Here is a 13,671-nt window from a genome sequence, read left to right as displayed (position 1 = left end):
ACATGTAGCTTGGTAGCCAACAGGAAAGGCTGCTGTGTGGCTGTGGGTTTTCAGGCCTTCATGTGGAGCACTTTATTTTATTTTTAAATAGCCTTCTGGTACTTATTACCACATATTTTTACAATAAAAGTACAAATAGATGTAATGGCAGTAATAATACTAGAAGGTGTTATTGTTAGGTGAAAAGGTTGTTTCCCCTCCCTTCCCTCCCCCTCCCCACTTCCTCTCCCTCCCCTCCCCTCCTCCTCCCTGTACCTTGTGTCCCCTCTCCCTTCTTCCCTCTCCTCCCCTTTTCTCTCTTTTCTTTTTTCAATTGTTAATCAGGACTTTGCACATGCTAGGTAAGTACCCTACCACTAAGCTACATCCCCAGCCATGAAAAGGCTGAGTTCTTTTTTTCAGTCTTGGGAATGGAACCAAGGCCTCACCTGTGGGGAGCCACCCCCTACCCCCACATTTCCCCAGAGTACTCTTGAGTAGAAGCAGCAGGAAATATTAGTTAGGATAGAGGGGGGGAGAAAAAGATAGAAAATACAGGATAGCCTTGAGAGGGCCTGGAACCTATTCCAACGGCCCCGACTGTCTCTGCCCTAGGGTTTTTATAGAGATGCCTAGGGGTGGAGCAAAAGACCTCCCCCCCCAGCACAGCCAAGTGCAGACCATCTCAGACACCTGCACCCAGGCCTGTGGTCCAGTCATCCTCTCTGTGCAGACCTGCTGGGTAAAGCCTAAATGGGCTCCAACACTCACACAAGATAGGCAAGCACTCCACTACCAGGCTGTCCCAAGACGTCTCTTTCATTTTTATTTTGAGACAAAGCCTTGCTGAGTTGCCCAGGCTTGCAATCCTCCTGCTTCGGCTATTTGAGCAGCTGGGATCACAGGCCTGTGCTACCAGGCTAGGTGGAACAGCTTGAGTTTCCAATTGCTTGTTTTCTTGTATTTCATTTGCACTTTTCTGCAGAGACGGGTTGATGTCTCGTCACGGCAAAGAACTCATAGCACGTATTTTACCTTGTGCAAACACACATGGTATTTTTAATAGACACACGAAATTGTGCATATGCGTGTGGTACAGTGTGATATTTCAGTACATGAATGTAATCCACAATGATCTGTTGGTTTCTGGACATGATACATATCGTTAGTGAGGGACACAGGATACCTACAGTTCAGGTAGGATTGGTATGTCCTTGTGTGTGAGTGCATGTGTGGCGTATGCACACATGTGGAGGCCGGAAGAGTATCTGCTTTGTCCTCCAGGACTCTCCACCTTACTCGCTGAGGACAAAGGTTTCTCACTGAACCTGGAGCTAGGCTGGCAGCCAGCAAGCCACAGTGACCTGGCTCTGCTTCCTGCAGCACTAGGGGTACAGTGGGGTGCAGGACCACCCTTGGGTTTTTGAGCAGGTGGCAGGGATTTGAACACAGGGCCTTGCATTTGAGGGAAGCACTCCTAGAGTCTCTTGTTAGCCGACCCATACCTGCCAGAGGATGCTCTTTATCCCTGCTCAGAATTTTAAACCCAAAGACTTGAAACCTGCTAACTGTGCAACAGCTTCCTCAGGAGTTAAGGGGACCTGAGGAGGTGTGTGGGTGCTGACAGGAACCCTCTCACACTCTTGGTTCCTCTTCTCTTGATCCACAGCCTTGGGGTCAGGTCAGTGAGAAAAAAGAGCCTGGAGGCCTTTGGTCTATGCTGAGATTGCACACGCTCCACCAAAGGTCCTCTGCTCTGGGGAACCCAAAGAAATCAGAGGCTCAAGCAATTTTGTTCGTTTTTTGCCAAGTACTCTCTTCCTGCATGCCTGTGGCTCTCATTTCCACACCTTTTGGCCAGACTCCTGTTGTTTCCATTTTTATTTTGCTAATTTGTTTCCAAGAGTGTATATTTGTGGCTGAAGATGGCTCAGTGGTTGTGAACACTGACTGCTCTTCCAGAGGCTCTCTGTTCAGTTCCCAGCATCCACGTGGAGGCTCACAATTGCCTGTAACTCCAGTGTCAGGGGATCCAACACCCTCTTCTGGCCTCTGCTGGTACTGCATGTACATGGTGCACAAACACTCAGAGGCAAAACACCCCATACACATAAAATAAAAAAATAAAAATAGAGAAGGGGAGGAAGAGTGTGCATTTTGGGGGTGTAGGTTAGAGAGATGGCTCACTGGGTAAGAGAGCTTGCTGCCCAAGCATGATGGGTTTTAAACCCAAACACCCAAGTAAAAGCCTGGACATGGCTTCATGCATGCTTGTAACCTTCATGCATGCTGTGGGGGTGGAAACAGAAGGGTTGTGGGGGCTTTGCTGGTTGCCAGCTGAGCTCCAGGCGAGGCAGAGAGTGACAGAGCCAGATACCCGATGTCCTCTGCCTTCTGCACGTGTGTGTGTGTGTGTGTGTGTGTGTGTGTGTGTGTGTGTGGTGTGTGTGTGTGTGTGGTGTGGTGTATGTGCGTGTGTGATGTATGTATGTGTGATGTATGTGTATGTGTGTGTGGAGATGTGTATGTGTGTGGTGTATATGTGTGTGGTGTATGTGTGTGTGAAGTGTGTGTGATGTGTGGTGTATGGTGTGTGTGTATGTGTGTGTGTGGTGTGTGTGTTTGCAGGTGTAGGGAGGGGAGGCTTCACTCTGTAGCAAGCATGTAACTGAGTACATGACATACAGAAGCACAGTGGAAGAGAGCAGAGGCTTTACAGTCCAGCGTGCTTGGATTCCTGACCCTGCTGTGTTCAGTCATGTCACCGTTGATGGCTCAGTTTCTTAGTCCATAAGGAGAAGATACTGATTTTCACCATGCTGGAGAGTCACCCGGCATGCGTGCGTGCGTGTATGTGTGTGTGTGTATGTGCATGTGCGTGTCGTATGGTGTGTGTGCGCGCGCACGCGCGCGTGTGTACATGTGGGAGCCCAAACTCCATGTTGGGAACCCCCCTCCATCGCTCTTCCACGTTATTCACTGAGGTTGGGTCTCTCTGGGCCCAGAGTTGCCTGAGAAGGCTGATCTTGCTAGCCAGCTTGCTCTGGGATCCCTTTGTCTCTGCCTTCCAAGTCCTGAACCACAGTGGGGCCGCCCCAACCATCCAGCACTGATTCAGATGCATTTCTGGGGATCAGAGCTGTGCTCTTCAGGCTCCTGTGGCAAGTGTGTTAACCCCTGAGCCATCTCCCCCAGCGGCAAGATGCTTCTTGAATCCGTCATTTCCTCCCCACCTCATTTTCCCGTCTTAAATGAGATGACCAGCACCTGTGACCTGGGAGGCTGCCGTACACACCCAGGAGACCCTAACTGAGTCATGTGAACGAGAACTCTGTGTGTTTAAGAAACTGGCTTTTCCTTCCAAACAGGCCCCGGTCCTTGTTGGAGAAGGTGCAGAGGGGGCCAGAGGTTGATAGGAGGCCTATGCTGAGACAAGTCTTCCAGGGAGGTCCTGGTTTGTGGCTCCTTGGGATGTGATGACTTCAGAGCAATTGGCAATAGTCATGTTTATTAATGAGGCACAAGGTGGAGGCAAAAGCCAATTATCATGTGTTCCCACAAACAAGGAGAAACAGCCATTGTGGTTATTCTTATAACGAAGAGTCACAAACATGTTTGTGCGTTCTGAAATGGGTGAGGAACGAGGCGGGAAAGACTGAGGGGAGGAAATTCCAGCGGCACAGGAAAGAGCCTTGTGGAAAATCATGGCTGGAGAGGGGCTGCTGGGGAGTTACTTGCACAGGTCATTTCTCCACAGGGGGTGGTGTAGATGTCCTGTGACAGCTCCATGCTAACCGATAGGACAGTTTTAACTTAATTTTTTAATCATTTTTTTTTTTTTTGGTGTATGGAATCATGGGCTTCATTATGATGTTGCTACACACGCATACCATTATACATTGCTTCTCTTTGCTTCCCCATAACCCTAACTGATCTTTTCTTTCCATCCCTCCATGTTCTCTCTTCCTCATAAAAAGCCTCCCTGCTGCTTTCTTGTCATATACATGTGTGTGTCATATATTTATGACATATATGTATGTCTATATTTCTCATGAAAGATAATGTGATGTGTTGCCTTTCTTCCTCCATATAACCCTCTGTTCCCCTTCACTCCCCTTCCTATTGATCCCTCTTGCCTTACATAGACTCCTCTCTCTCCCTCTCTCTCTCTCTCTCTCTCTCTCTCTCTCTCTCTCTCCCTCCCTCCCTCCCTCCCTCCCTCTCCCTCCCTCCCTCTCCTTCTCCCTCCCTCTCTCTGTGCATGCACACGCACATACACACATGTGTAGGCCAGAGGAGGATGTGTGTGTCCTAGAGATGGGGTCCCTTACTGAGCTCGGAGCTAGGCTGGTGGCCAGCAAGCACCAGTGAGCCTCTGGTCTCTGCTCCCCGCAGTGCTGGGGTTACAGGTGTGCATGTGGCCATGTGCAGCTTCTTATGTGGATATTAGGATTTATACCCTGGTCCTCACACATATGCATCAAGTGCTTTTTACCCCCTGAGCTGCCTCTCCAGCCCCTGGAGGAACTTCTGATTCTCAAAGAGATCGACAGAGGCAACACTGGAGGTTCTGGACAGATTGGGTGGGCGGCGCTCTCTCTGATGAAGGGCACTTCCTGTGCTACCTGGAAACTCAGTGTGTTTATTATGTACAATACAAGGAGGAGGGTTAGTTAGCCTCCAAGGTCCCTGCAGGGGAGCGGTGTCAGTTGCGCGCTTCAGGGGAGGGAAACTGCAGTTGCTCATTTCTGCAAACACTGTCAACAGACCAACACATACCAGAGGAAGGCTTTGCCCATCCTCTGAGCCTGACCTGGGGAAGGCTCTGCCGTTGTCTGAGGCATTGGGTTCCTTGACACAGTTGTGCCCATGTCAACAATACACATTCACTCAGGGCTTCATCTGCTCCCCCCACACCTCCTCTCCACAAAGTCCTGACAACAAACCAAAGAACAATTCCATCAAAGTTGATGCTGGGGAACCAGCGAGTTTGCTGGGTTACTTGCAGAGTGTGGTTGAAGGGATGCCCCAAAGCAGCGTCCCTGGAAAGTCTTTACCCAGCATGGCTTCCCCTTAGCTGTGTATGTGGAAGCCCTCAGAAAACCTGGCTACTGTAGCACCTCAGAAACCCCAAGGCCATTTGCAGTTCAGGCAGAACTGCATACAAATGACTCAGAGGAGCAGCTGGAATCTCGTGGAAGGATTCAGTGACCCTCTGTATACCTCCTTCTAGGAGGGACTGTCAACACTCAGTAAGCCCGTCCTGATGGATTTGTGTAGGAAGGCACAGCTAATCTGATGAGGATGACAGCTACTTTGTCCAGAAGACGACAGTCTACAGCAGGTGGGTAAAACCTTCTCTGATCCGGCCTTGGTGACCTACTTCTGCTGCCTGGAGTCCCAAAGAGTCTTCAGCCTCCCAGAATATCCCCATCAACTGGAGATCAAGAATGCAGATGTGGGAACCTGTGGGGGAACATTTCAGACTCAATCCATAACAGATAGGAGGGGTGTATGCAGCACACACGTGTGGCATTATCACTGAGTCCCATGGTCTCGGGAAATGCATGTGTGTTGATTAAAAGAATCTTTTCCTTCCAAGCTGACACCGAGAGGCACAACATTTAGTTCAGGGTTATTCGGCTTTAGTACAGTTCACATTAGAAACATCTTTTATTTATTTTGACAATTTCACACATGTGTGCAGCTCCTTCCAGCCCCACCCCCACCCCTCAGACATTCCCAAACATGTCCCCCTCCCTCTTCCTCCTCTTCCTCTCTCTGAATTCCATTAGTGCTGCCCACTGAACGCTGACCGATCCTGTTGATCTGACCTTGTGCAGATGCCGGCAGCTGCAGGGCGTTCAGGGGTGCAATAGCGGTGGCTTGTCCAGAAGGCAGCACTTCTTAGCCCTTATTTCTGTCCTCCGGTTCTTCCATTCCTTCTGCCCCACTTCCTCCATGTCCCCCAAGTCTTGAGGGGTGACATAAGCATTGCATTTAGGGCTGAACATGCCACAGTTACTTATTTTCAGCGCCTTGACCAGTTATGAATCTTTATGTTAACTGTGGCTCCCTGTAGTGAGAAGAGTCTCTGAAGGTTGAGAGCAACACTCATCTATGGTTATTACCATACATATTTATATGCAAATAAATATGAGAGCATGTCAATTTGACACAACCATATAGTAGGTCTCCCCTCAGGCCTGTGACCCTCTGAGCAATAGGTTTTGACCAGATTTGTGATGGGAATGGTTGACACTTTCGGCAGAACGCTCCTCTGTCACAGTGGAGGGGTGTCCTGTGCACTGTAGGACATTCAGCAGTGTCTCTGCTCTTGACTCCTTGCATTTCAGCATCATTCTCCACCCTGCTATTGTGACAGCCAAACACGTCTTCAGATATTGCCGACTAGGTGACACAAACACACTTAATCCAGAGACATTGATTTTATCCATTCATTCATTCATTGGTAATTTCATACACGTATACTATGTATTTAGATCCTGTCTAATGATGGGCCTGGCACCCAGTGGTGCAGTAGTGTCATGAATACTCTGGGAGGACCCAGTAGCTATCTGTGGGACTTAAGGCCTCCTTTGTAGAACTCATGCCTGGGGTTTTAAAACTGGCAGAGCCCTTGTTTCAATCCGACTTCTCAGTTCCCACACTCCGGAACAGTCTACCCTGTGCTTGGTTGCTCATGTGCTCATGAAGTAGTCCCTCCAAATGCACCTTCTTTAGAGCAGATTAGGGAGTGCTGGGTTATGGGTACAGGGTCTTCTCTCCAGTATGGTAAAGTCTTTGGAATTAGATAAGGTGATGATTTCAGAACATTGGAAGGCTACTAAATGCCTTAGTTAGGGTGTCTATTGCTGTGAAGAGACACCATGACTGTAGCAACTCTTAGAAAGGAAAACATTTCATTGGGGTGGCTTACAGTTCAGAGGTTTAGTCCATTGTCATCATGGCAGGAGGCATAGAGGTGTGCAGGCAGACGGGGTGCTGGAAGAAGAGCCAAGAGTTCTACATTTGGATCTGCAGGCGGCAGGAAGAGTGAGACTCTGCGCCTGGCTTGGACTTAGGAAATCTCAAAGCCCAGTGACACACTTCATCCAACAAGGCCACACGGCCTCACAGTGGCCCTCCCTATGAGCCTGTGGAGGCCATTTTCATTCAAACCACCACAGCCGGTAACTTTATGCTGTGTGAATTTCATCTCTTAATAAACAGAGAAAGGAAAAGATGAGACTCCCTTACTCCTGCTCATGGAGACCTCACTGCTTGCCAGGCACTGGAGTAAGTGACTTCAGTGGGTGGTGATCTGACAGCTTTGCGGGTCAGAACAAGCCAGCACAGAGAGGGTATGTGAGCAGCTTAGGGCAACCGAGGAAGAAGGTGAAGCCCAGGTCTGCAGCTTTCCCCAGCGGAAGCTGCCCTGCTTCCTGCTCCCCGCTCCCTGCTGCTGCGTAGCCAACCCTCCATGAAGCTCCGACCAGCCTGGAACTTGCAATCCTCCTGCCGCAGACGCCCAAGTGTTTGTATTGCAGGTGTGTGCCACCACTCTGGCGGGTAAGGGGGTTGCTTGTAAAGGAAACTTTCCAGCGTGAAGATAGAGAATTGACCACAGAATGCACACAGAAATACCTGGAGAACATCAGGTTAAGTTGTTTGCTTTTTCAGTGTTATGAACTTAATACGCATTGATTTGGTGTCTGCTGTGTGCCAGCGGATTGAGGGAGAACTGAGGGGCATGGTTTCCCTCTGTAAGAGGTGTCATTGAGGCCTCACAACTACACCCGGCCATCCTATTCCCACCACCCTATTCTCACCATCCTCTCCTCTCCATCTTCTTCCCACCATCCTTTCCCCATCATCCTCTCTCCACCATCCTGTTCCCACTGTCCTCTCCCCTCCATCCTCTCCCCTCCATCCTGTTCCCTCCATCCTTTCCCCATCATCCTGTCCCCTCCATCCTGTTCCCACCACCATTCACAATTATCTCTTCCTATTCTTTTTGCTTCATCTCCTGTGATGTCCCTTGAGCCCTGGGAACGGAGGAAGTTGATACACATGCTCCATCTATGGCTGAACCCTCACAGTCAATCTCAGCTCTTTGAACATGTGAAGACGGACAGACTGTTCTGGATTACACAAGTGAGTCCAACAGAATCCAGGGCTCCTTTAATGCTATAGTGATCCAAGAGGATCAGAGTCAGAGGAATGAACGGAATTAAAGACGTGAATGATACCAACAGGCATGAGGGTACACTGTAGCGGTAACGCCCGCATTACCGATAACCGTTCACCATGTCCGAGCGAAGGGCTGCGGATTAAAAAATAGAGACAAAAGACAGCGGGTCATCCGTACGATTGGATGTCGAATGCTGTTTATTGAAAGAGGGAAGAAACCTTAAATACGTACAGGCTTACAGCACAAATGGAGGAACCCCCGGAGGGCAGAAGTTCGCTGTCAATGGTCCACATTCCAGACCCAATGTTCTATATTCTTGCATCTAAGTAGTTAACGCCCAAAATGCAGGATACACAACAAGGAACTTCCCTTAAGCATTCAGAAGGGTGGATACCGGCAGGGAATCTGAATAGGGAGGACATCTGATCAAGGTCAAGCAAGCAAGGCTGCAGCCACTCCCAGTCGGGGGCCAGGGCCCATGGCGCCCACAGGTCCCCCCTTTTTATTAAATGAGCTTCTGACTTAGGTTGCGTGGGACCAGCAGATCACCTTACCCGTCATAGAGACATCTGCCCAGGCCACACAAGTGCTCTGTCTTAAGTTGATGGCAGCCCCCCAAGCATTACCCGTCTCTGAATACTCATTATCATACAGACTCAACCATGTGAGCTGTAGAGTGACTGCTGCCAAAGATCTCAAAGTGGCACTGGGCTTGCAATCTGTGCACACAGAAAAGACCAACAGAAGTCCGAACCCACCCATAGCCAGGAGGCTAAGGGCAATTGAACCATTCCCTTCTTAAACGAGCCTTACTGCAAATTGGAGTCCTTGTAAGGTGGTATCCCATAAGCAAATGGAACTTGAGTTTTAATAATTTTTTACAACTTACAAACCCAATTATAATGTATAAAAGTGGAATTAAATTTATCATGCCCAATAAGAAGAAAGATTAACTAACTGTGGTAGCTACTTTTGCTGCCAGGGTCTCCATTGTGCTAGCTGTAGTAACCAATTATGAAATAGCAATCCCAGAAACAATAGCAGCAGTGGCCACCACTGCTATAACAGCAACAACGGCAACAGCGATGTCAGAGTCTCTTCCGGAGCGTGTGAGCATCATCTGTGTCTAGCTGCCACGGTCCACTGGCATGGACACGGCTCCAGGAACATGAACCACCAAGGCCCATTTTTCTTGATCCCAGCACTACTTAGGCTGGCAGGTCTGCAAGAGAACAACTGAGAAACATAAAGAAAACAGAAAACAAAAACAGCAAACAAGGAGCAGAACTAATGGCCTCAATAATGGCTACATTCAGGTTCACAAATTTTGAGGTATCTTCAAAAAGGCTAGATGAATTTCAGGAGGCAAATAAATGTTGCACAGAGCCATTCCTGAAAAGTAGGTACTACACCAGCTTGAGGGGGGTTGCAAAATGTGAAAAAGGCTTAGCTGGTATGCTACTGTTTACAACTGAAGTTCATTGACCTTCAGAGTTATCCTTAATCTCCAAGGTGTGGTATATTCTCAATGTTTTTTGAAAAAAGTTACCATACATTACCTTCTGAGGAATCCAACCACATGGCTACAGTTCCTAGGCTTAGAATAATGTTTGCCAAGGCTGGCCGTATTGGGCTCTCAATCCCCATTGGCATCAGAAGGGGAGAGTTTTTTACGAAGGCCCAATAGGTCTCTGTCATGTTGGGATTCAGCAGCAGCCACAGGGCGCACACAGCGTTCAGGAACCCAGAGAGGAACTTCATTGTCCTGCGGAAAGACACAAACAGATCCCCGGGCCCACACCAACACCAGATCGGGTCCCCTCCAAGTGCCAGTAGAAAGATCTTTCCATCGCACCAGAGGATGATTTGCAACAGGAGCCCTCCAGTGCTTATCTGCAGCAGATACTCCAGCAGAATCCACCGATAAAAAATTTAAAATATATAAAACAAGGGAAAGAATAGAATGTGGAGAGGAGAGATGAGCCCCTAACTCCCCCCTTTTTACTTTAGCAATATAAGTTTTTAAGGTACGATGGCAGCGTTGTACTATAGCCTGTCCTTGAGGATGCAAAGGAATGGTGAAGAAACAATCCCTCAAGTCAACCACAATTAAGTGCCAATGTTTAGGAATTGCCACAGGGGCAGGCAAGCCAGGCTGTGTTGCTCCCATGAGAAGCATGGTTTTATTTACAGCTCTAAGATCCTGTAATAGCCTCCATTTTCCCGATTTCTTTTTAATAACAAATATAGGTGAGTTCCAAGGTGAAGTGGAAGGAATATGTCCAGCATCTAACTGCTCCTTAACCAATGCATATGTAGCCTTTAATTTTTCCTTAGCAAGGGGCCACTGCTCTACCCATACAGGGTCATCACTCTTCCAAGTGATTTTTATCGGTTGTATTATTGAAGGCTGCTGTGCAGTGACCCCTATGGAAAAGACCCTAATCCTCTAGTATCCCCAGGACCCCTAGTGACACAGTTTTTGTCTGCCGCAGGAAGCGGGTCTCCTTGAAACATTTTCCCTAAGTCTCTGTCCGGGCAGCAGCCCTGACTCTTCAGCATCTGTTGTAAAGGCTGTGTTGTAAGCACCGCTCCCATGCCATCCAACACATCCTGTCCCCACAAGTTTACTGGAATGTCAGGTAGCACAAATGGTTGAAAAGTTCCTGCATGACCTTCCTCATCCTTCCAATTTAAAAGTAGCTTGCTCTGTAATGGTGTCTGAGCTGTGCCAATACCTTTTGGTTAGAGGTAGAATTTTTAAGGGGCCAATTGGGATCTCAGGATTCTTGTGAAATTATAGATATATCTAGCACCAGAATCCAATAATCTTTCAATCTCAATCCCATATAATTTTATTTTTAATTTAGGCTGTTTATCATTGATAACTGTTTGTCAAAACACCTTTTTTTTTTTCTGTACTTCCAAAAGCCTCCAGTTCTATATATTGGCACCGTTTTGAATTTAAAATATGAAAGCAATAATAATTGAGCAATTCTATCACCAGCTTCTGTTTCCATGGTCCTTATTACATATGTCAATTATAAAAGTATAAAATACAATCTCTATAGGATTTGAAGAGGTAAACTTTAGGTAATACTCTTTAGTATTTTTATAGAATCTTAAAAAGAGGATCCTTTCTTATAAATTTCAAGTAACACATTAGCACAAATAGCCAATTATTAACAATGTGGACCAAACAATTTACCTGTATTTTATTTACTGGAAAAATAATTTTGTAACCTCTTTATCAGGAAGAAATTATCATTTATGGGTTTATCTTAGTAACATTATTTAATAACCTAACAACCCAATCCATTTCAGGTGTTATATTTTTATAGAATTAAACCAAGAATTTCTAGAAAGCAACTTAAATTGCAGAACCAAATTTTCAGTAATGATCAACAGACAAGAGCACATCTAATATAGTTTAAAATTATGAATCCTGTTTCTTTAGTTTATCTACCATGAAAATCCAAACATTCATCCAAACATTTATCAAGACAATCAAAAGAACAGAACATCCTTTATTTAAACAGCATTGACTTAGCATTCAATGTCCTGACCGAAACCATTTTTCACCAGAAGTTAGGCTCGATTTAAACTTTTAGTGCTAGTTCCTTTCCAGCCCCAGCTCGCTGGCTCTGCCCAGTGCTCAGGCTCTATTGCCAGCACCTGCCTGGGCCGCACTCCATCACGGCTCTGCCTCCCACCGGCGTGTACCTGTCCGCCCGCTGCTTCGGGCTATCTTGCATGTGTTGCACACACCTTTGTCTGCCACGCACCCCGCACACACAAACTCACCTTTAAACTTCCTACTCCCATGAAGGGACTACCTAACAATGAGTTATTCCCATCATAAGGGAAAAACAGAAAAACATTTCCCACGAAGGGATCCTAAATATTGAATTATTCCCACTCTGAGGGAAAAATAAAAACATTTGAACCAAAATTAAGCAAACAGACAGCAAAACTTCTAACCTCTGGGCTCGCTTGCTGTTTAGCTAGCAGCAATGAGGCCTACCTGCCGATTCTTTGTAATTCAGATGCTGCCGCTCTGCACTTGCAGGACAAAAAACTCAAGAGTTTTCAGCTATCCTGAAAACTCTACAACTGGAAAAAGTCTTTACATTTTCCATTACCACTGGGAAGAGGCTTCTTTCTTTCCTTTATCCTTCCTCTACAGGGCCCCAATCTTTAGGCCTAGTTTCAAAAATTTTTCCCCTTTTTACCGGGAAAAATTTTTTTTTCTTGATTAAAATTTTTTCTCCCTTTTCTAACGGGAAACTTCCTTTCCTCCCCTCTTCTCTATTGGGAAGATTTCCTTTTTCATTTAAAATCTTTAGCTGTCTTGCCCTTACTTAACTTTGGTGCCTTCCTGCTTCAACAATCCAATTAACTGACCTGCACCCGTTTCAATCCACTCTTACCTGTAAAATGCCGGCCGGCCTTCCAAGAGTGTCCGTCAGCTGGTCCTTCTTTCTCAGATCTCGGTGGGACCTCCATTTGTAGTGGTAACGCCCGCATTACCGATAACCGTTCACCATGTCCGAGCGAAGGGCTGCGGATTAAAAAATAGAGACAAGAGACAGCGGGTCATCCGTACGATTGGATGTCGAATGCCGTTTATTGAAAGAGGGAAGAAACCTTAAATACGTACAGGCTTACAGCACAAATGGAGGGACCCCCGGAGGGCAGAAGTTCGCTGTCAATGGTCCACATTCCAGACCCAATGTTCTATATTCTTGCATCTAAGTAGTTAACGCCCAAAATGCAGGATACACAACAAGGAACTTCCCTTAAGCATTCAGAAGGGTGGATACCGGCAGGGAATCTGAATAGGGAGGACATCTGATCAAGGTCAAGCAAGCAAGGCTGCAGCCACTCCCAGTTGGGGGCCAGGGCCCATGGCGCCCACAGTACACCTGTCACCCCAGCACTCAGAGACTAAGACAGGGGTGTAATGATTTAAAAAAAAGGTGAAGTGGGTACCTTTCCGTGGACCCTGCCAAGGTGTGCCACTGTGCAAATATGCTCTGTACAACAGTGTTAGTGCAAGAGGTTTATTGGGGAGAGAGACAGCAAGAGTGAAAGGCCGTGTCGGAGTGGGGACAAGAAGAGGCAAGAGAGGAAAGAGGAGGCAAAGAGAGACGAGACAAGAGAGTGAGTTGTGCTCCTGAGGGCACTTTTAAGGGGTGCACATGCCGCAGAGCTGGCTGTAGAAAGGCACCTGGCGACAGGTGATGACGTCATGGCTTTGGCGGCAGAGGTAGGCTGCCGCCAGGGCAGAAACTGGCAGAAACTAACAAGGGGAATCACAACTTCCAGGTTTGCCTGTACTAACATAGTCAGACTCTGGAGAGAGAAAGAGAGAGGGGGGGGGGGGGAGAGAGAGAGAGAGAGAGAGAGAGAGAGAGAGAGAGAGAGAGAGAGAGAGAGAGAACAGCCAGGTGGTGGTGCACGCCTTTAATCCCAGCACTCAGGAGGCAGAGACAGGC

This window comes from Peromyscus leucopus, chromosome 22, assembly GCF_004664715.2.
Source record: "Peromyscus leucopus breed LL Stock chromosome 22, UCI_PerLeu_2.1, whole genome shotgun sequence".
NCBI classification, from domain to species: Eukaryota; Metazoa; Chordata; class Mammalia; order Rodentia; family Cricetidae; genus Peromyscus; species Peromyscus leucopus.
The sequence above is the reverse complement of the archived record's forward strand: the minus strand, read 5'-3'. Positions refer to the sequence as shown.